The sequence below is a fragment of the Aquarana catesbeiana genome, linkage group LG05 (genome assembly GCF_042186555.1).
Source record: "Aquarana catesbeiana isolate 2022-GZ linkage group LG05, ASM4218655v1, whole genome shotgun sequence".
NCBI lineage: Eukaryota > Metazoa > Chordata > Amphibia > Anura > Ranidae > Aquarana > Aquarana catesbeiana.
Genome location: NC_133328.1, coordinates 549,099,075 through 549,122,046, shown reverse-complemented (window position 1 = coordinate 549,122,046; position 22,972 = coordinate 549,099,075). Strand labels below are relative to the sequence as shown.

The window sequence follows — 22,972 nt, the reverse complement described above, 5'->3', positions numbered from 1 at the left end:
ATCCTTAATAACTTCAAAGGGATCTAGGTCTGCATCTGGACAGAAACTAAGGCTCTTGTGTAGTAGGTCACTTTCGGCCTGTGTAAGTGAATGATTAGAGAGGTTAACAATGTTAAGAGTGTTGGGTGATAGAGAGGTTAATGGATTGGTGAATTTGGAGACTAAGTCTCCATTTAATGGTCTAAAAAATCTTGATCAGAACGAAGAAGTGTAGTCGTAATGGATGATAGAGAAGTGTCACCGATAGAGGTGGAGACAGAGGACCCTGCACCAGTGGATCCTGCTGGAGGGAGCTGGTTTACACCCCGTGAGTTACCTTTACCAAGAGGAAGAAGATTGGTGGTAGAAGAAGTGTTAGCCGTGTCGGTGATTCTTTTCTTAGTATATGCCGGATCATCTCCAGATGGTGATCTTTTGTTTTTCCGTGATTTACGATGTCTTTGTCTGTTATAGGAAGAAGATGAGACAGAGGAGTTTAACGAGGAATTTGATTCAGAATCCCTAGGAGTTCTGTTGATGTTAGCCCTGTGTGGACATGTAATTACGGAGGTTTGATGCCATTTATAGGCAGTGCCTTCCTGGAAGTCTCTTTTATCTCTCCAAAGTTTCTTATCTCTGGTTGTTAACCTTTCCTGGGATTTTTGGTTCAATCGGATTTTTATTTTGTCTTCATATTCTTTAAAGATTGGAGTATCCCTAAATGGGAGGAGTTTAGTGTAAATCGAATCAATGGTTTTATCCAAATCGGTAATTCTCTTCTTATACTCTTCACTTAGCAATACCATCATGGTTTGAGTACATAATTGGAGATTGTTTTCCCACTTGCTTTTAAAGCTTGGGTCAACATCTTCCAACATTGGGAAGATTTGAATACGTAAGCCCAAGGGGTTGATTCCCTCCTGGATATATTTATCAAATGTATCTGCATGCCAAAAGTATGCTACCTTTTTATCCACAATTTTATCAAGTTGGAAGAATAGAGAAGAGATTTCCGATTGGGAAGATGTTTTCTGATTGTGATCTTTGGAAAGACCTGCCATTAAATTATCCCATTCTTTGCCTTGAAACATTCTACACTGATTTTTGGATGCAAAGTGTTTGACAATCAAATGCTATCTATCAGAAGATCATTGAATTTCACTTGGCAAACGTAATTGCTTGCAAAGTAAAATATTAAACCTATATAGACGATTTATAGCAAAAATAAAGCATTTAGAAAAAAAGGACTCTTATGCAAAAAACAAAAAGATGTTTTTCATAAGTAAACGTGGTTCAAAAGGGGGAGAGGAGGGGGGAGTGGGTATTTGCTACCCTGGTATATTAGTATATATTGGATTGAACCACTGAAGGGAAGAATTTATCAATAATTGCCTTCAAAGAGTTGCCAACATCCCGAATTAGTGGAAAAAATAAGACCCCTAAGTAGAGGAGCTTATATACCCCCAGTATAATGGGACTTTGTAGGCGAACCATAATGGATTAGATAAAAAATGTTTTATTTATTTGAAAAATAACAAGGTACATTTGGTTATAGATCTCAACAGGAATATTTATACAATAAAATTTGCTATCCTGTAATAATTTATGTATACTTCCATTCATAATAGAATATTTTCTCTAGAAGCCTGACATGTTTCAGGACGATGTCCCTTCTTCAGAGGCGAAAAGTCGCATATATAGGAGATACATTCTGAAATAACAAATGAAAACAATTTGCACAGAGGGAACAATATGAACCACAAAGGTTTAGTAACCTAACAACCCGCCATGTCCACCACACATACCAACAAGAAGTTTTCAAGAATGAAAGATATATATATGACTGCACCCCAACATGCAATTTGGCATAGGGTAGTAGGCTAGATCCTTTTAAAAGAAAAACACACTGGTTGTCGGCTGATCAGCCAGTGTAAGATAGTAGCTATCCGTCGGCTTCAGAAATGGCCTCGCAAAGGCCCCCCAAAAAGGAAGGACAACCCCGCTGGATCCCAGATTGCCCTTTAAAAAAGAAAAATAAGCTTATGAGTAATTTTCTCAAAAGACCATAAATTTGCATATATCCTATACATTTTTTGTTATCCATTCACCCAAAAAGAAAAGGACCATAGATTGTGGCTAAATGTTTCAGTATATCAGGATAATGCTCTCTGGAATATAGAAAGGAAGACATACTGGCAGGCCTGCTGGATATAGGGGATTAATGATGGGCCCTTTTTAAATTGAAGAAGAATTAAATGTAGATTGATCAATTAATCACATCAGTGATCCATTAGTCAAATAGGTATAGAGCAGGCAAGTAAGAAGAGTATGGCAAAGTATGCTTGATTTTGTCTCATAGAGAGGTGTCACAGAGCGGTAAAACATCCAGTTCAGAGGGAAGGAAATTTTTAGTTTTACTTACTTGTTAGGTGCAAGGATAGTACTTAGGCAGCTGGGGCGGAGAGCGTCCTGAGGGTTTGATGGTGGGATAGCACAATGGGCAGAACGCCAAGACGCGGCTTAAATAGCCGCTGGCGCCTGCGCAGTGTGATTCCAATCGGAGATGTCAGCAGAGGAAGGAATATCACTCTGCAGTGTGCGCATGCGTCAGAACAGAGCGACGCATACAGGAAGGGCAGATATCCGGAGATCCTAGAGGAAAGGAAACTCCGGAATCATGCCGTCCCAGGGGGTGGTGTCATTGCGCATAGCGCAGCGCATGACAACGTCCTGTCAGGCTAATACTTGTGAGGATAAGGAACTAGGCTGAAGCATTTAAGAAAGAGAGAGAAAACCATAAGGAGGATGAAAAAGGAAAAGGAGGATGGAAAGAAAAGGGGAAAAGAAAGTTGGATTGAAAAAGAGGATGGAAATATGTATAAATAATGAAAAATAAAAAATATAAAAAATAGATGAAAAAAAAAAAAAAAAAAAAAAGGGGTAAAAAATAGAAAAATAAATATAAAAAAATATATGAAAAATCATGAAATTAGAGTCAACATATGAAAAAATAAATATGAAAGAATATATGAAAAAACATGCAATTAAAGTCAATATTGATTCCATTTAGTTTAACAACCTAAGGGAGGGGAGATGTATGGAAAGTGTATATATATGTTTTTATATATTCAGAAAACGGGAAGGAGGAAAAAACGAGGTGTCCAGAAAAGGGCCCCAGGGGACGGTCTGCACGGCACCCCCCCAGAAAACCGAGGTGCTGGGAAAGCGTCATGCAGATCAACCCCACCGACGCACGAACACACCGGCATGGCAAGCCCGATTAAACGGACGAGTCTGCAGTGTAAAAAAGTGCCACGCCGTCATCCAAGATGGTTCGGCGTGGCCCACGTGCGCCAGGCGAGGACAGATCCAAAGCCAGGCAACCACAAAAATAATTGTAGACTAAATAGGAGAGTTTTAGAACTCTTTTGGATAATAACGCCAGGAAAAGTGCAACATGCTAACCACAGCATCATTATTTCATAACAGTAAAGTACCTCACTATTTTTATTTCTCAGGCATGTCAGCTCTTGAGTAACGCCACAATGCAAAACGAAATATAATATTATATTAAAACTGTTGAGAATCTTTGGTGCATGGTATACACTCTAAAAAAAAAATAGCAAAAAGGACCTTAGGTGTACGCTCTGTTCTCTTCTGCTGCACCCTAAAAATGTATTGCCATCAAATCACAGCTGTCAAAATGCAGCCACTGCTATTTCAAATATAGTTTGTGGACAGAGTGAAATCAGTGTTTGGAAGCATCGATGAGAAGTACAATGTAACAAACTTTTGCTAAATCTTATTTACTTTGTTTCATTCTTGTGTGGACTGAAGAAATGATTTTTGATGTCAACTAAAGCATCTTACTACTAACCCTTAGTTAGCCTTAAAATGGAACGTCAGTCTTTCAATTAACACTGACTATTTTTAGTCCTTATGCAACTAACATTAGTAAATAGATAGGAAAGTATATCAGATTTACTTGTTTTCATTTTTTTTTTACAGTTACTTCCTGGTTTCTTGTCTAGGGAAATGATGTCATACATCCCATAAGTCTTCGGGAGGGGAGGAGAGGGTTTTCTCAGTTCGGCACACCCTCCTGCATGCATGCCTGAACTAAGGGCAGATGGATTTCAGGAAGTAAATGCTACATGAATCATCTGCCATTACTCGATGACCACAGCCAGGAATGCTAGGGGAAGTTTTTCAAATTGATTTCTCAGCAAAATAAAGTATGGAGACATGGATGGATGGGGGAGTTTGCTTTGAATATTAAAAAGGAATTCAATTACATTTTTGGTTTGTGGTGCTCAGATACAGTGTACTTCTGCTTTAATCAGCCCTTACACGCTTAGCTATTATTTTTCTGTTGATGGATTTTATTTCTATTTTTTAACCATAATATGTTTTTTGTTTGTTTATTATGTGTTGTGAATCTACAATAACACTAAATGTTTTAAAAACAGCATGACTCAAAATAGAAAACTATGCATTTTAAAAGTTTTGCTAGGTATTTTTGTCTATAGATTGCATAGAGAATAAAATATTGCAAAAGAAAGCCTTTCTTGTGCCTAAAAACATATCTATGTATTACTCTTTTATCTTAAACAATGACAATCCCTGGCTCCAGTACTTGCAATCACTGACATAACATTGGAGTTGGGGGTGGGGAACTAGGACCTGCAGAGCCAGATTTAGACCTTGGGGTGCCCAGGGCACTTCAGGGGGCCAATGACAATCACACATTTTTTAAAATTCATGACATAACGTCATTTTGAGGTCACGCATGCCCCCACATACGCAGTCATAGTGCTTTATGTTTGCTTGAGCCTCCAAAATTCATTTTTGAAAAGCGTTACAATATACCAGTCCAGAGTTTTACAGATGGCAAAATATTACTTCCCATGATACATTTAATAAAAGAAAGTTCTTTATTATACATTTTATATTATTTTATTATTTTTTATTTACTATTTTATATACATTTTTTTATATTGCTGTATATAGAGGGGGGCCAGGGCAATTTCTCACCTTACCCCTTAATAAAACCGACCCTAAGAACCTGGATTCAGGGTCATCTTTAATATTGATTGGACCCCGGGCACACATTTTCTTGGGTCATTCAATCTTTCTCCACCCCAACATCCCAAAAACAAACAAACAAACACACACGTAGACTTAGTAAAAAAAAAAACTTTATTATAAAGAACTGGTCCACAAACAAGTCCTTAGCTTGATCTTTAACAGTATATACTCACCAACTGAAGTAACACTGGACCCCCCTACTCCATCATTATTCAGGACCCCTCCCGCATACTACCCCCATCATTACACAGAACCCCCTCCCCAATACTACTCATATCATTACACAGGTCCCGCTCCTCCATACTACCCCATCATTATATAGGAACTCCGGTCCCCATACTACCCCCATCATTACACAGGACCCTTCCACCATACCCTCCATCATTACACAGGACCCCCTTGCTCATACTCCCCCCAATAATTACACAGGACCCCCTCCCCCATACTCGCCCCATCATTAAAATGGACCCCCATACTACCCCCAGCATTACACAGGATCCCTCCCCCATACTACCCCCATCATTACACAGGTCTCCCTCCCCATACCACCCCATCATTATATAGGACCTCCCTCCCCCATACCATCCCCATTTTACACAGGACCCCCTTCCCCATACTACCCCCATTATGGCACAGATCCCCCACCCCCATCATTACACAGGACCCCCTACCTCCACAGACCCATGCATTACCCCCCCCCAGCGGTCTCACCTTGATAGTGTCTGGAAGATGTCAGGCGAACACTGGGCACACCCCGCCAAACCCTCCGGCAAAGAAGTTCTTCAGCGGGATGGTGAGGGAGAGGAGTCAGTGTGATTGTAACTGGACTGACAGGCACTCTCTCTGGACAAGGTTTACCTTAAAAACTGGTCAATCACTGCACAGGCTGCAGACATAACACCCAACCAATCACCAGTGCCCCCAACATTCCATTCCACCCTCATCTCCTAAGTGATAGCCAAATCCAGTTATCAACTTATTGTGGGCAGAGCCGGCTCAGGGGGCAGCTGCTTTGGGCCCCACAACAATTACTAGGCCTAGAGCAGTTGTCCCTTTTGCCGTGCATTAAAGGCGGCCCTGCCTGGACTGACAAGAGCAACTCTCTGCCCGCTGCCATTTCTCTTTTTTCCCCATTCTTCTTTTCTTCCTCTACCTCTCTCCCCCGCCCTGGGTGGAGTCACACCTTCAATAGATGATGTACAGGAGGACTAAACAGGGGTTGAGGACTTCTATTATATATGGAACAGCAAGCTATATTGATGTCCATCATAATATGATCTTTATTGTCCATTTGGTACACATTTTGTACCTACAGTAAGAGATGCTGCTTACTGCAGCTGGTGAGTCAATACCTTTTTTCATAAACGCTAAGTAAAGTGTTTTATTTACCAAAAATGAAATCAAGTTCAAATAAAAACAGAGTTTGATTTGCCAACACTTGCTGAAGGTTTTTTTATGTTATGACAACATTTACATAATGTCCAATGGGTTCAGAGGAAAATTCTACTTTTTTGTAGTCGTCTGAACCTACCTCGATACTTTGCGTGAGCATAGGTCAACCTTTGAGGTATACAGTTATCCCAAATAACAAGGAGAATCCCTTACTGCAGTTTTATATTGAATATTGGGAGGCTTTGTTGTTCTATTCCCCTGTTAAGCAAAAAATAACAAAAGTGAAAGAATTGAAATTTTATACACACAAAAAAACTAAATAAACTATAAACTACACTATAACACTAAATTTAATAAATAAAAATAAGTAAGAAAATATCATCTCAATACCATTGACATGTTGATTTGGTTATTTAAACATTATTATTTATACATTTAAAAGGTTTTTTTTTTTTACATAATACATTACAATACATTACAATATAAATGATTCTAAATATTCATTTACCTGCTGAGATATATAAAAGCAGTACATAAAATGGAGGATGAAACTTTCTGTAAAAAAGTGGTATAAACAAAACACGTTAAATAATTTAGATCAAATAAACTTGATATAAAGTAATAAGTAGTTTTTAAAATATTTGTATGCCAAAGCTTATTAGAAAGATCTCTAGAGAGTGATGTGTACTTATTTATCATTATTTAGATAATGTGATAAAAGGCTGTTTCCTAGGGCAGACTGTATGCCAAGGCAGAGCCAACCACACCCTGGGCTGTTTATAAAAGGCAGTATTTACATACAGTATTTAGGTACATTCAGTATTTATAATACATTCATCGGGATAAACACCTGCCCACATTGCATTATCTACACTTTAAATAGGGTGAATGTGCCTAGAATTTTGGGTGTTTCACAGATATGATCCTTAGACTGTGACACAGTGACTTTTATTTTATCATTTTTTCTTGAGGCTACTTCATGGAAGCGTTTCGGAATGCTGTCCCTTCATCAGGTTGATCACGGTGCTCAAAGTGGCCATATATCCAGCCCCTTGTATACAGTGGTATATCACCAGCACCTTTCCTGCTCATCCATGTGATGCATGTCTGATGTTGGCAGTCCCATCAGACTCAGATCTGTAATTCAACTAACATTCTATAATGAAGGTTGGCAACCTTCTCTCCGAAGGGCTCCTTCCCTCATATGCAGAGTGGGACAGGGAAGCAGCATAGCTACATTTCTTTCTGCGCTGATCCTTGCCAATCCACCTCATTTCTAACCCAGACAATTGTATGTAACATCACATGCAAATGTCTGGGATTGATAAGGACCAGAGGGAATCAGTGTTCCAAAATAAGTAACTATGGTGGGGATTTACTAAAACTGGTGCACACAGAATCCGGTGCAGCTTGCATAGTAACCAATCAGCATCTAGGTTTTATTGTCAAAGCTTAATTAAACAAGCTGAAGTTAGAAGCTGATTGGTTACCATGCACAGCTGCACCAGATTCTGCATGCACCAGGTTTAGTAAATCTCCCCCAATGTCTCTCTGCCACTCTGCATATGGGGGGGGGAAGCAGAAGGGACATGGAGAAAGAAGAAATGTCACCCCAGTTTGGGAATGTAAATGTGGGCATATTGTAAATGCTGGCATAGTGTAAATGCCAGTATTTGAAAAATACTGGAAGCTGGGTACAGTGTATCTGCACTCTGCATTACAAACTACTGACTGCTGAACCCTGTATCACAAACGGTTGACCTCTGCACTTATCATTACATACTACTAATGCCTGAATTCTGCATTAGTCATGCCTAACTCCTACACTGTTCTAACCAAAATGTATACTGTTCTTATGTGCTAAACCCAGCATAGCCAGCCAGCCACGCCAGAATACAAACCAGTCAGCCAGGTCTGAACTCAGCCCTGCCAGCCAACTTGGCCAGAACTCAGTGCAGCCAGCCAGGTAAGAACTCAGGCCAGTCAGCCAGACAAGAACTCAAAGCAGCCAAACAAATCAGTACTCAAGCCAGCCAACCTGGCCAGAAATCAACCCAGCAAACCTGGCCAGGATTTAACCCAGCCAGCCAGTCCAGAACTGAAACCCGCCAGCCAGTTCAGCTCTGACAGCCAAGCAAGAACCAAGCTAGGACAGAATACAGCTCAATCTGGCAGGGTAGAATTTAAACTAGTCTTTCAGGCCAGAACTCAAACTAGCCAACTGGACCGGAACTCAATTTATATAGCCAGACCAGAATTCAGACCAGTCAGGTAGAAACTCAAACCATCAAGTGAGGCTAGAACTCAGTACAACCAGGCCTGAAACAAGCTGAGCATGTTCTGGTTCCATAATGGACTCCTGTATCAGAAGAAAAACTGCAAATAAAAGTTAATGCCAAATTTCTCAGTGAGGCTAAGTTTTAAGGTAAATTATTAATATTATTATTATACAGGATTTATATAGCGCCAACAGTTTACGCAGCGCTTTACAATATAAAATTAAGTTTGTTTTTACAGTGACACTCATTTAGTTATATTTTTCTAAGTTTTCTTCATGATGCCCTTACTTTTCTTTGGGCTTACTAAAAAAAACCAAAAAAAAACAGGATTTTCAAATGTGCACTGTGCTCCACTTGCTTTGGGACTCTGGAGAAGAAAGTGGAGCACCTTTCAATGAAAAAAAACAGAAGGAGAAGAGCTCAGTCACTTGCCTTATCAAAGTCATGTGACTGGTCTCTTCTTACATCATGGAGTTCTCTTTGCACAGTTTAAGCATGAAGAACGCCATAAGAAAATGGAAAGTGAATGGGATGTAAAATGAATGCAAGCCATGGTGTGGAAGTATCCAGCAGATAGATTTATCCACTTTAAATAGGCCCATAGTGTTATCTGCATTTCTTGTGTTTAAAGATTAACTTTTTAGTTCACTAAAGGCATTGCTGCATGTATTAGTTGTTTTCAGATATTTTACACAGTTTGTTATTGATTTTGATGTAAAAGTGATTTATAAAGTTTAACAAGCATCACTCCTGCTAGCTGCAGGCTGGTAATAAGACCCCTTTCACACTGAGGCAATTTTCAGGCTTTTTAGCGCTAGAAATAGGGCCTGTAAATGGCCTCCCTTTCATTACAATGGGTGCTTTTGCACCTGGCCGGTGCGCTTGCGGGACGTTTAGAAAAGTCATGCAAGCAGCATCTTTGGGGTGGTTCGGGAGCAGCGCTCCAAACCACCCCACCCATTGAAATTAATTGGAAAGCACTTCAGAAGCGCTGCAACGTGGGAGTTTTTAACCCCTTTTTTGGGGTTAAAAGCACCCTGCTAGCACCCGAAAAGCTCCATTTAAACAGCGGTAAAGCGACACTAAAACGAGCAGCGCTTTACTGCTAACGGCCTGTGCTTTCAGTGTAAAAGCAGCCTAATAGTGATTTTCATTTAGGTATTTTTTGAGTAGAGCAGTAGAAGAAGCTATCAGAGGTGGAGATATAACAATTCATGATAAATTAGGCTTTTAACAGTTCAATGTAGCAAAAGCACATTTTCATAACCTAAGTGATATTTCCAAGATAAAAATTTTGAACTGAGCTAATAAAACTCATCTATCTTCGTGAGTTGAGCCATTTGTCTCCATGTTTGCAGTGTTGGTGCAGCCAGGGCTTGGCATTAATGAGTCTGGTATTTTTATTGGATGTTGAACAATAGCTTGTTTATGCTGGGAATTCTGTTTCCACTAACACGCCCAATGGCTGCTGCACTGGACGTGTACGGTGGTGTTCACATGTATTAGGAAACTTTATTCATGTATCACCATGTGCAGCAGCACGGAAGAAAAGCAATTATCAAAAGACATAACAATATGAGTCACTTTAGACAGGTGATTTTAAACTCTCGCTACATTAGTACAATGTAGCCACTTGTTGGCAGCCCAACACCATTCTTTTTTAAAAATGTTTAAATTTCTTTATCAATAGGAAGTCATTTCTTGTATCTGTGTATTTGCTACTTTTAGAGACAAATCCTGGTTTTAGTAGGAACACTGGGGTTTATTCACTAAAACTGGAGAGTGCAAAATTTGGTTCAGCTGTGCATGGTAGCCAGTTTCTAACTTACTCAGCTTGTTCAATTAAAGTGTTACTAAATCCACAAACAGTAAAATCAGTCTGTATATGCAGTAAAGCATACTCGTTACACTCGCTATGGAACATAAGGGGTTAATCCTGTGCATTGTGTAAAAAAGGCTGTTTGATCCTGTCTTCTCTGATCCTCCCCTTATTCCACAGTCACCAATCCATCTGCTGATAGAACAGGGCCCTAGGAGGCACTCTGCACATGCTCAGTTTGATGTGTATTGAGTTTTTGGGGGTTTTTTGGGGAGGGTGCATGTGACCACCACAGGGCCATTCAGCACTGTGCAGACAGAAAGTCAGGGGTCATGCAGCCTCATAGGTAAGTTGGAGGATGAAAACTCATCCCACAAGCTTTAACCAGTGCTTTTGCTGGACAATAATAGAAGTCATAAGACTGCTATATACTGCTAATGAGAAAAGGTATTGTGAAGTTTATATTTACTAAAATAATTGCATTTCCATGTTCTGTGTACTGTGGGAGACCAGATATAATGAATGCAGGGTCCTGGGTTTAGTAACACTTTATGCTTTGACAAAAATAAAAAAAACTGGGAGCCGATTGGTTTCTATGCAGAGCTGCACCAGATGGTTTTTTATTTTTTATTTTTTTTTTATTCTCAATGTATTCATTTTTACGTTATGCATGGATTATTATGGCCTGCAAGCTCCCACAAACAAGCAGCATGGACAAGGAGCATCACCCAGCCGGGCCAGCATACTGAGTAAAGTATAATGCGTGAAAAAAAAAAAATATATATAGATTCTATCAAAACAGTAGCCTTGGCTGCACCAGATTTTGGCCTGTTCAATTTTAGTAAAACAACTCCACAAAATTACTACATTTCTCCTGCTTGGAGAAAAAAAAAAAAGTGGTCACATTTTTTTCCCACGTAGCTCCAGCCTGTTCATATTTTGCACGCTACAATGTTTACAGTTTTCCTCCTTTTAAACACACATTCAGCAAAAATAAAAATTAAGTACAGCGCTATGTTTAGAAAGAAAGTGAAAAGCATTCAACACACCTATAGACTCAAGGTAGAAAAAAAACAAAAGAAACAAAAGTGTGGCGCTATATATCACATCCACAGCCGTGTGTATTACAATAAAGGCATATAAAAATAGTGAATGCTACCAAAAAATGTATGATCATAAAATGGATAGTGTCAATTAATCAGTGTTGATCACATATAAAGTAAATACACAATAATGCTTAATCATCAGATGTGCCATTGATTAGTAGAAACCCGTGCTGGTTCGATGAGCCAAACACCAAACATAAAAAACATAAAACTTTAAAAGTCCATAAAAAATGTGTAGAAAAATAGTGAAGAAAACATCAACAGAGTTCAAAGAGGGTGATGCATGGCCAGATGGTATTCACAGAATTCTAGTTGCACCAAATCTGGCAAGTGGGCAGAAGTCACACCAAAGTCGCACCAAATCTGGCGAGTGGGCAGAAGGGAAACCACAAGTGTGCATAGATTGTACATCAGTGCCGGGGCCAACACCAGGAGTAGAGGAGGCTTACCGGAAAAAATTTACCTGAAATGGCGTACGCTAGACAAGTCAAAAAAGCATAATAACCACTGGTTCTGGTAAATGCGTCTTGTCAGATGTCATTAACAGATGGTGGAAAGGAAAAGGGGGGGGGTCCGCACGGCTTCCTCTCCCATAGGTAATCCAGCATAAGCCAAACGTGTAGTTTCATATGCCATGCAAGGAGCAAACAAAACTCACATAGCGTAATAACGTTTTAAAACACTAGTTTATTAAAATAATAAAAAACAAACTCACATTTGGAAGAACGAAACAGAGCTCAAATAGCGGCGATCGTGAGGGGTCCACCCGACATGTTTCAGCTAAGGAGCCGTCATCTGGGGTATGGACCACCCTCACCTCACCGCTTTATAAACAGAAGATGACCCCCACTGGGAGTGTCTACAAACCGGAAGTGCAACAAGTAAGAATCACTTCCGGTTTTCAGGGTCATAGGATGACTAATTGAATAGTTATATTAAGAACAAATTAATGAAACAGAGAACCATGTATCTCATGTTTCTAAATTAGGAGATTAAAAATGAAAAAATAGGTACAAAAAAACGGTAAGCTGTGCCCTGAATCAGTCCATCTATCAGGAACTGGTCAGAGTGCTAGCCAAGCCTCCCTTTCAGCCAGCCTGCTCCTCAAGCCTCAGTCTCATATGTGATGCACTTCCCATCACACAGAGAGGAAGTAATACCACTGCACTCCATAAGGAGGAAACCAAGCCTCAGTCTGAGGTGAAGTGTCAGCAGAGAGGAGAAAAAAATCAGTGCACTGAAAAAAGGCATTAGTGTTAAAATAAAAACAGATTGAAAAAGAAAAAGAAAAAAAGGGGATAAAAATTATTACACAAGGCTAATGCTAGCAATAACATTACCTTATAAAGGTGATACAAGGACATTCTAATAAAGTTAATTAGTGATCAATATTAGAATCATGAACCTTAATATTAAAGGGACACTGCCAATGGGGGACATCAACAGCGTACATAACAAAAATTGCATTCTGAATTAAACCATAATTATCCCGGATTCAATGACATAAATTAAGACAACCAATAATCATCTTGTATAGTAAAAAAATAACAGTATTCTTTGTCATTTGGACAATAAGAGAGATCATATTTATATTCAAGCTTGGTTAATAAAAGAGTTGATTTCCCACTCCCAAATCGCCAGATTTGGTGCGACTTCTGCCCACTCGCCAGATTTGGTGCGACTAGAATTCTGTGAATACCATCTGGCCATGCATCACCCTCTTTGAACTCTGTTGATGTTTTCTTCAATATTTTTCTACACATTTTTTATGGACTTTTAAAGTTTTATGTTTTTTATGTTTGATGTTTGGCTCATGGAACCAGCACGGGTTTCTACTAATCACTGGCACATCTGATGATTAAGCATTATTGTGTATTTACTTTATATGTGATCAACACTGATTAATTATTAAACACACATTCAGGCACACATTTTGCATGATCATAGAAAAGCAATCTGCACAATAAGAGAACTACTGTATAGATGTATCTAGATGTATCTAACTGCAATACTTTTTATTCTTATGGGCTCCAAAACGACTTACTGATGCAGCAAAATCCAAGCAAGCTGCATTCTCTGTAAGGCCCCTTTCACACATGCAGACCGTTTGTCCATTTTGCATGAGAAAGGATGTAAACAGATGATCATCCATTTTACATCCGTTTACATCCGCTTCTGTCAAAATCTGTTTTTTGGAATGGATCAAAGCCCTACTTTTCTTTTGTTAAAAAAAAATGGATCGGACAAAAAATGGATGTAAATGGACAAACGTGTTTTGCTGGTAATGGACTCAATGTAGAGAAACTGATGTAAAAATGGATGAAAAACTGACGACAAACCGACAAGAAACTGAATAAACGTCATCCATTTTTTTTTCTATGTGACCTAACTGATGAAATGAACAGTCTGCATGTGTGAAAGGGGCCTAACTCAGAGATATGAACACCTGAAAAGATTTAACAATTTTTGTGGTAAAGAACGTATTTATTTTTACATATATATTTAGTTTTACTTTTGCTTACTTCCTTGCTTTTCATTTAACAGTTTCTCTTTCAGAGTTCCAGACTTGATTGAGTATTTCTCTATCGCTAAACAATGAACAAACTTTATTTATAAGCATCAAAGTTGGAATGGAACAGTCTCTATTATTATAATATAATTAGAGCGATCGAGATCTCCCGAGATCCTGCACAAGTCTGGCGTTACGACAGGAACCAATGAATGACAGACTGACCGAGATTGCGTTTTTATATATGTTTCTGTTTTAATTTTTTGCGACATTGATTTATCATTTAATTTTTCGATATGTTCCAGGTTTCAAAACGCTAGCAATTTTAAATATTTTTTCAGAGACTCCCACGGCACACCTGCAAGGCACACAGTTTGAGAATCACAGGTGTAGTGGCTAACAAAACTAACATTTTAACTTTTCATTGCAAATGTTTATTTAAGTCTTTTATGCTAATTAAAAGATAAAAATACAAATCAGGATGACAAAGAAGCTCATTTATGAAACATTAGATGTAGGGAAGTTCCCTATGCCATTCTTAAACATGGCTGAAAATAAAAAAAAAATTTGTATCTCTCATAATTAAGCCTTTAGAGATTCACTAAAATATAACTAAAGTTATTGATGTAGAATTTGATTAACAGATGCCAGGATACTGCTGGCTCTGAATGGAGTCCTGGGATTTGTAGTTCTACATTTGACAGCAAGTATCCTGGCCTTGTACTGCTGAAAACTATTTTTTTGTATATTCCAATACTGTTTTTGTGGTTTCCAATAAACAACCTTCTCAGTATTTACTAAATTGGATTATACATTTTAACTTTTATTTATTTATTTATTTATTTATTTCAGGTACTTATATAGCGCCGTCAATTTACGCAGCGCTTTACATATACATTGTACATTCACATCAGTCCCTACCCTCAAGGAGCTTACAATCTACGGTCCCTAACTCACATTCATACATACTAGGGACAATTTAGACAGGATCCAATTAACCTACCAGCATGTCTTTGGAGTGTGGGAGGAAACCGGAGTACCCGGAGGAAACCCACGCAGGCACAGGGAGAACATGCAAACTCCAGGCAGGTAGTGTCGTGGGTGGGATTCGAACCAGCGACCCTTCTTACTGCTAGGCGAAAGTGCTATCCACTGCACCACTGTGCCGCCCTTTAAATAAGCTTTATTATTTATATAAATAAAAATATTTATATTTGAGGTTCCTTTTTTTTTTTGTTTTGCTTAGGCTGTATGATATGTAAAACATTCATACAAACAAACACCAACTTAATCAAAAGGTAACAGCAAATCACATTATCAGCTGCACTTACAGAATTCAATTTCAAACTTTTCAAAACTGTTCAAAACTTTTCCAGAGAAATACCTGAAGGTTTACATTCTAAAATTCCATACTGTTCTTTCAGGGAACGTTGGCGAGTATTTATTTGCGGATCGACAGCGTTGCCCATAATTCACTAGCCCCAATATAATCATTTTCAAATTTTTTTTGATATTTACAAGCATACTTTGCTTTTAATAATGTGTCATGCACAGTACTGTGCTGGAGAAGTAGAGCATATCACTACAAAGATGCAATGAGCACCAAAGCATTATTCACATAAGTGGTTTCCAGCACTATAACAGGGTCAGCTACTGCAGCTGTATAAATTGAAATATTATTCGAATCAATCAGGCACATTACACTCTCTGAGCTGCAGTGAATGAAAAATGTTTAGTTTAAAGTGAAACCAATTTATATTTTTTTTTTCACTATTAAAATCTCATGAAGTTGATTGCTATACTGACTCCCATTGCTTTAAACAAAATGCCATAGAAAAGATTTTAAACCAGAAGACTGAGCGTTCAGTCTCCTATGATTGGACAAGGCAGCCATAAAACCCCACTACAGAAAGTATTTGTGTCCCCTTTTCTGCATAGGCTTGAATGGGTTTGATTAATCTGTCATTTATGTGACTGTCGGGTAGCAAGTTTCTCATTTACGTATAACCCTGAGTGATTAGGCGTAGGTTAAAGGGATCAGTTTACATGTCATAAAGTGATCTAAAAATTCCCTAACATCTGTATCTTCTGGCATACATTGGGATTGATTTACTGAAACTGGAGAGTGCAAAATCTGGTGCAGCTCTGCATAGAAACCAATTAGCTTCCATTCTTTTTGTCAAAGCTTAATTAAACAAGCTGAATATTATTAATTTGTGAAAGAGGAAGTAAACTCTGCCTCTTTTTTTTCTTCCTTGCAAAGTAAAGGCATAATGTGCTAGTATGCATAGCACAATATGTGAAACTTACCTGCAAACGAAGCCCTCGTTGTTACCGCTGGAGGCTGCATCCATCTTCGCTAGTTTTCCTTCCAGGTCTGCAGACTCCGGTTGTGTGACTGGCCGGAGCCACGTGATGTCACTCCTGCGCATGAGAGCCACCGGTCATGGCACAGGACTCTGAAGAAACAGCACGGGTGGCCGTTCCTTCGGAGCGCGTGCGCCAATGACGTCATCGGCAGCGTATACAGTAAATATTTACTAAACGGCACAAGTTTAGGAGATACTGACAGTGACTATAGGTAAGCCTTATTATAGGCTTACCTATAGGTACAAACAATCCAGGAACGTTTACTTCCTCTCTAATATTTTGCAGTTTACCAAGCCTTAGATGTGGTGGCTGCTTTAGTTTTCTGTTTTAGGGCTTTTCTTCCTTCCTTCCTTATGGCTCGTACACATGATCCAAAAATCGTACATCAGGTTTTGGTCGCTGTCCGCCGGAGCTGCAGGCACGCTCCAGCGGCGAGCGCGCCTGCAATCTCACGTGCCCGGACCAAGGTACAGGTACGTTGGTTCGCGCAGGAGAGCCGACCTGCAGCAGTATAAGTACGGCGGCTGGTCAGCAAGTAGTTAAAGGAGTTGTAAAGGCAGAGGGTCTGCCTGTCTGTGTCTATGGATGCAGCAGCAGGGCTTGAGAGCGAGCATGCACGGGTGCCCCCATGGAAAGCAGCTTTCTGTGGGGGCACCTGCTGAAGAGGAGGGGCCTGGAGCGTCGATGCAGAACCCCAGAAGAAGAAGATCAGGGCTGCTCTGTACAAAAGAATTGCACAGAGCAGGTAAGTATAGACATGTTTGTTATTTTAATTTTTTTTCAAAACAAAGGTTTAATATCACTTTAATTACATTAAAGGTGTGAATAAGGTTCAGGAAGGCAGTATTTTCAATATGATGCTGACTCTAGAATAAGGCATGACCCTAAACCAGCAGGGGAACAGTTCAAAAGTATTATTTTACCCACAGAGCAGTAGATGCTTAAAATATACGTCTGTCAGAGGGAGTGACTCACACACCAGTAAGTGAAAAAAAGATCTGTTCTTTTTCTGGCATCGGCATGTCTGTATATTTGATGCAGTAAAAGTTTTATCACATGAATGAACACAATTTATAGCATTCATGCATCAACCTTTTTAGCATTTTATATGTAAATGTCAAATCAGAAAAATGAATGCACAGGTAATTGTCCCTTAGAATAATGTTAGCTGCTCTCTGACAATAATTGAAAGGTTCTATGATTTATTTATTTCAGGTACTTATATAGCGTCGTTAATTTACGCAGCCCTTTACATATACATTGTGCATTCACATCAGTCCCTACCCTCAAGGGGCTTACAATCTAAGGTCCCTAACTCACATTCATATGATGAATTGAGAATTAGCAGAGGAAATAAGGAAAAAAAAGATTCATAAAGGCTTTCAGTGTTTAAATTACTATTTTATCTAAACCAAAAAAGTTGAATGCCTTGATGAAAAAAAATGTGATAAAACTACCAATACCATAAAAAAAAAAATCAAATGATATCGCTTACTAAATTGATCCTAATGCCCAGCGGTTTTTAAATGTTTTTGATCTGGGGGCTTAAATAAGAAAATAGTTACTGTACCAGAATTCAAAAAAATAATTTTGACCAAAATGAGAGCGAAGCAATACAACAATGACGATAACAAATAACCAACCACTGCAGAATGTTGGCTTGCTAAAACCTATATAACATAGCTCCTTATATGTGTGTGTGCTGTTAGTCATAGTTCGTGTGTATAACCCCTGCTGATTTCACGCTTGGCCAAGTCAAGTCACCCACTCCAAATACATTCATGACCCGTAGTTTAAGCAATACTACTATAACCTAACATTACCAAATATTAAAAAATATATTAAATACAATTTTAAGTACGTATTATAGAATTTAGATTTTCTGTTTTTTTTACTTTTTATTGCATACCACATTGAGTTTCTAGTACCATTGACAATACTTTTATTATGTTATTGGTTTTGAATTCTGAATCATATATTCGCCTCATTCCGGACACCTACCCATACTCATCCTGGCTCCAGCTACCTTCCATTTAATGCATAATTCCCAACTTTTAAAGACGAAAATAAGGGGCATGTCTAAGTACAAAGGATGTGGTCAAAGTTCTCACTCCTGCCATGACCTAAATTACACAGGTAATTGCTTGTTAGAATAAGGATAGCTGCTTCCTGATGATAATTGAAAGGTTTTATGATGAAGTGAGAAATAACATAGGAGATAAAAAGATTAATAAAGGCTTCATTGTTTAAATTACTATTATATCTACACCAAAAAAAAAGTTAAATGCCTTGACGCAAAAAAATGAGTCAAAAATTACCAAATACTTAAAAAGCTCAAATAATATGGCTTAGCAAACCGATACTATTGCCCAGGGGTTTTTAAATGTTTTTTGTTACAATAAAATGGCCATATAAAATTAACCAATGGCTGCAGAATGTTGGCTTGCTAAAAACAATATCATGTAGCTCCGTAAAGGTGTGTGTGCTGTTAGTCATAGTCTGTGTGCTATCACTCCTGCTTTTTTCACGCTCGGTCACAAAGTCAAGTGAGGACCCACTCCAAATACATGCACGACCCATAGTTTAGGAAATATTGCTATAACCTAACATTACTAAATATAATACAACAATTTTAAATACATATTATTGAATTTTGATCTTCTGATTTTTATTTTTACTTTTTTAAAATTTTTTATTGCATACCACATTGAGTTTCTAGTACCGTTGACAATACTTTTATTATGTTATTTATGTTATATATTATGTTTTGCTTTCTGAATCTAATTTAAGCCACATTCTGGACACCTGCCCATACTCATCCTGGCTCCAGCTACATTCCATTTCATGCATATCTCTCAACTTTTAGAGATGAGAAAAAGGAACATGTCCAACTGTGGTCAAAGGTCTCACCCCTACCATGACCTCAATTACACAGACTACAATAACCTAATGCGCAGAAAACTACTGGTTAAAAACTACAGTTTTTCACAGATACTTTTTCAAAAGAACAAATACAATAATTTATAGGAGCATTTTTAACTAGGGTTCCTTCTAAAGTTTCAAGGGGTTCCTTGAACAATGGTGAAATGATCTCCCATCTACTCAGACCACCAACACAAGGCATCACATCTACACTAACCACTAATGTCTAGGAAAAGCACAATTATATTTTCTGTACCTCTTTTCTGTTATTATAGATAATTTAATTGCAAGATTATTACTAAAAATGCTTTTGTATAGAAAAGAACTAATCTTTTAGGGAGTGAGAGTCTGTTAGACGCCTATGTTGCTCAATGAGCACATGTCCAGTATCCTTAATGACTCTCACACCAAGTTCTTAAAAATTTGGGAACCACGGTGGGCATGATGTGTCCTCCCTGCTCTCCCCTTGATTAGTTTGGGTCGATTTTCACTGGCATCCCCTATGATCCCGAGTCCTTATCCTTCCCTTCCCCCTCTCCTCTTTTTCCCCCCTTTCTTTCTTGTTTTCTATTTCCTATTCTTTCTTTCTTGACGGGTCCTTATGCGCCTTTTTGAACTCTCTGTGTGTCCAGGTCCAACTGCAATGTTGTCTGGAATTCCTCATGTTCTGACAAGCACGGCTAGCTCCGAGGACTTACTCAGAACAGTTTTCTGTGGCTTATTTATGTATATTACGATTGCTTATGGAGAATGTTCCTCCTCTTTTGTTCATATAATGTAAGTCTGCCATTACCCATGTTGCCAGTCCTAGAACCTGTGTGTGTGGACTAGGTGCTTCTCTTTGCTATTTTGTTTTATTAGTATACTCAAATAAAAATTATTGAACAAGAAAATAAACAATCTGCCCCAGGTATCAAATACGCTAATTATGCCATAACTCATATATAAATAATTCTACAATTTAGTTCTCATGTGAATGTATCATGTACTGTAGGTATAATTATTTTAGGCAGGGGTTTCCTGAGACCTGAAAAATAATTTAAGGTTTCCTCTGCAGTAAAAAAGTTGAAAATGGCTTATTTAGAGGTGGGATAAAATCGTTGAGTTTTGGTAGTTAAGATTTTGGATTAGCAGAGCATGGTAAAAATAAACTTCTTTACTATGGAATATACCGACAATCACATGCAATGTAGTAGGAGAGGAAAGACCTATTGGGGATAATTTACCAAAGTCAACTAGACTGTGCACCTGGCAAGTGCTGTTGCACTCTGCGAGGGCTTTTGCTCCAGAGCTTAGTAAATGAGGGGAAACTCTGCTGACTTCCATCATCCAATCATGTGCAAGCAAAATTACTGTTTTGTTTTTTTTTCCTTGCATGTGATTGGGTATTCTTTGCAAGTGAAGCCTTACCTCATTTACTAAGCTGTGGAGCAAATGCCCTTTTGCAGAGTGCAACTGCACCTGTAAAGTGCACAGTCTATTTGCCTTTAGTAAATCATCCCCTATGGGTCTCTCTTCCACACTGCATGTGATTTTCTCTATATTCCCCAATAAAGAAGTTGATTTTTACCATGCTACTCTCATGCTTCTGCTGTATTGCATGTGATTTCATGGATACACCACAAAAAAGAAGTTGGAGTGTGACCAGCCATGATTTTTATATGGTATCTTTAGTAATCTGCTGGATAAGAGGGGGACTTACCTGGAGAGGTATGATACATTGGTGTCATTTTTTACAGAGGTCTATACATCAGATCAAAAAAGTGAAACAAGGGGAAGAGGGATTTGGCTGAGGACAGATAGGAGCTGTGTGGCACCATTGGGAACAGTCACTGTCTAGTGTCAGCACACACAGGGGAGCAGAGATCTGAGAAGAGATCGCTCCTGAAGGATAGTACATAGGGGGTTAAAGCAGTCACAGCCAGCCGATCACACCCCGCCTGCCTTGGCATCCACCATTCATTCCAATACATGAAACCGAAAGTGCTGAGCGCACACGGAAGTTCCCATAGACTAGAAAAGCCCATAGGAGGGACATGCTGGCTGTGTCATCGCCCAGTCTGAGAACACACACACTTACCGGGATCCCGTCCTCTGACATGTATCCTGCAACAACCAGCGACACATCACCATGACTGCAACTTACCGGCTCAGGAGATCACCTACCGGACAATGTTCAATGGTAAGGGAACTGCTTGTCCATGGTGTCAGTGCCCCCGTGTGTGTGTGTGTGTGTGGTGCTCCAGGGCGGCCACAGCTGGCGCTCCTCTACTGCAGTCCCGGGGGTGCCAAGTGCTCCTCTCTGGAAATAACATTGGTTGTCTAGTGCTCCTCTCTGGAAATAACATTGGTTGTCTAGTGCTCCTCTCTGGAAATAACATTGGTTGTCTAGTGCTCCTCTCTGGAAATAACATCGGGTGCCAAGTGCTCCTCTCTGGAAATAACATTGGTTGTCTAGTGCTCCTCTCTGCCAATAACATTGGGTGCCCAGTGCTCCACTCTGGCAATAACATTGGGTGGCCAGTGCTCCTCTCTGGCAGTCCCAGGGGGTGCGCCGATGTTCGTCACTTGCGATCCCAGGGGGTGCTGGGTGCCTTGTGCTCCTCTCTTGCGATCCAATTGGGTGCTTAGCGCTCCTCTGCATGGGGGGGGGGGGGGTGCACCGACGCTCCTCTCCAGCAATCCCAGGGGGGTGCCTAGCGCTTTCTCATACAATCCCAGGAAATGTCTAGTGCCCCCCTCCAGCAATACCAGGGGATGAGCTAGCGCTTCTTTTCGGTTGTTCAAAGGGATGAGCCGGCGCTCCTCTCCAGCATTCTCAGGGGTGAGAGCTAACTCCTCTACAGCAATCCCAGATGGCGCACTAGCGCTCCTCTCCAGTATTTCCAGGGTGGTTAGAGATAACTTCTCTCCAGCAATCCCGAGAGGTGCACTGGCGCTCCTCTCCAGCAATCTCAGAGGGTCCATAAGCACTTCTCTCAAGCAATCCCAGGGGGGTGCACTGGCGCTTCTCTCCGGTAATCCCAGGGGGTGCACATCCCAGACTGGACCATCCTCTCCAGCGCAGCGCTCATCTCCTTCTCTCAGCTCTCTCCGGACGAAGTGAAAGCTCTCTCTGCTTCCTCCTCGCTTTTATTCCCATATAATTAGGGGAATTTCCCACATTTTCATAACGAAACTGAACACCTACGCCGGCTGATGGGAACAGGTGTGTTCTGCCGGGAAATCCAGGGCGAAAGTTGTAATTTTAGAGGTACCGGGACATGGCTGGGCAGAGGTGCGGAGCGATCAGTGCGGGCCCTGGAGGTGCGGAGCGATCAGTGCAGGACTTGGCTGGGCAAAGGCGCGGAGCGATCAGTGCGGGCCCTGGAGGTGCGGAGCGATCAGTGCAGGACTTGGCTGGGCAGAGGTGCAGAGCGATCAGTGCAGGACTTGGCTGGGCAGAGGTGCGGAGCGATCAGTGCGGGTCTTGACTGGGCAGAGGTGCGGAGCGGTTAATGCGGGGCCC

At 39.9% G+C, this 22,972-nt stretch overlaps 1 long non-coding RNA gene across 4 annotated transcripts in view; it reads right to left on the bottom strand.

The window, feature by feature from the left end:
- Positions 1-22,591, bottom strand: part of LOC141145288 (uncharacterized) — a 29,633-nt gene extending 7,042 nt beyond the window's left edge. For 2 of the 4 annotated variants that reach the window (XR_012244540.1, XR_012244543.1), the window contains exons 1-4: positions 21,545-22,591; positions 6,968-7,014; positions 6,599-6,717; positions 317-1,690 (exon numbers count right to left, since the gene is read on the bottom strand). This is a non-coding gene — a long non-coding RNA (uncharacterized lncRNA). The remainder of the gene's footprint in view (positions 1-316; positions 1,691-6,598; positions 6,718-6,967; positions 7,015-21,544) is intronic. The other 2 variants (XR_012244541.1, XR_012244542.1) reach the window with 2 other exon arrangements.
- Positions 22,592-22,972: the final 381 nt, after the last annotated feature.